The sequence below is a fragment of the Vicia villosa genome, linkage group LG3 (genome assembly GCF_029867415.1).
Source record: "Vicia villosa cultivar HV-30 ecotype Madison, WI linkage group LG3, Vvil1.0, whole genome shotgun sequence".
Lineage (NCBI taxonomy): Eukaryota > Viridiplantae > Streptophyta > Magnoliopsida > Fabales > Fabaceae > Vicia > Vicia villosa.
This window is the reverse complement of record NC_081182.1, coordinates 86,866,034-86,866,732: the sequence shown is the minus strand read 5'-3', so window position 1 is coordinate 86,866,732 and position 699 is coordinate 86,866,034. Positions and strand designations below refer to the sequence as shown.

Genomic DNA, 699 nt, shown 5'->3' with positions numbered 1-699 from the left:
ATCAATTCTCTGGAAGCCCTGTAGACGACCCCAATCTCCATTTATCTGTGTTCGTGCAATACGCCGACACTATCAAAGCCAACAACGTTAGTTCCGAAGCTATTCGATTACGCCTTTTCCCTTTCTCCTTGAGAGATAGAGCGAGAGCGTGGCTTCAATCCCTGCCTTCCAATTCCATAACTACGTGGGACGAATTGAAGAGAGTATTCTTAGCAAGATACTTTCCGCCTAGCAAAACTGCTATGCTTAGAGGTCAAATCAACGGATTTACCCAGAAAGATAACGAATCGCTCTTCGAAGCTTGGGAACGTTACAAGGACATGCTTAGAATATGCCCTCATCATGGACTCGAACCATGGCTGATCATCCATACCTTTTATGGTGGTCTCTTATATAACACTAAAATGACTATAGATGCCGCTGCTGGCGGAGCATTAATGGACAAACCCCATGATGAAGCATACAAACTCATAGAGAACATGGCACAAAACCATTACCAATGGGGAGGAGAACGCGCCGCTCTAGAGAAAGCCCAAACCAAAGGAGGAATGTACGAAATTAGTGGTATAGACCGCGTTAACGCTAAAGTAGACGCTTTAACTCAAAAGATCGAGAATTTGACCATCACTCCTTCAGCCACCGCTGCCGCTGTAGCACCTAACTGCGAGATTTGTGGATTGACTGGGCATGTAGTTGCTG

At 45.5% G+C, this 699-nt stretch overlaps 1 non-coding gene across 1 annotated transcript; it reads right to left on the bottom strand.

The window, feature by feature from the left end:
- Positions 1-242: 242 nt before the first annotated feature.
- On the bottom strand, positions 243-349 carry LOC131593715 (small nucleolar RNA R71). Its single transcript, XR_009281098.1, has one exon. It is a non-coding gene; the product is annotated as a small nucleolar RNA R71 (small nucleolar RNA).
- Between the last annotated feature and the right edge of the window lie 350 nt (positions 350-699).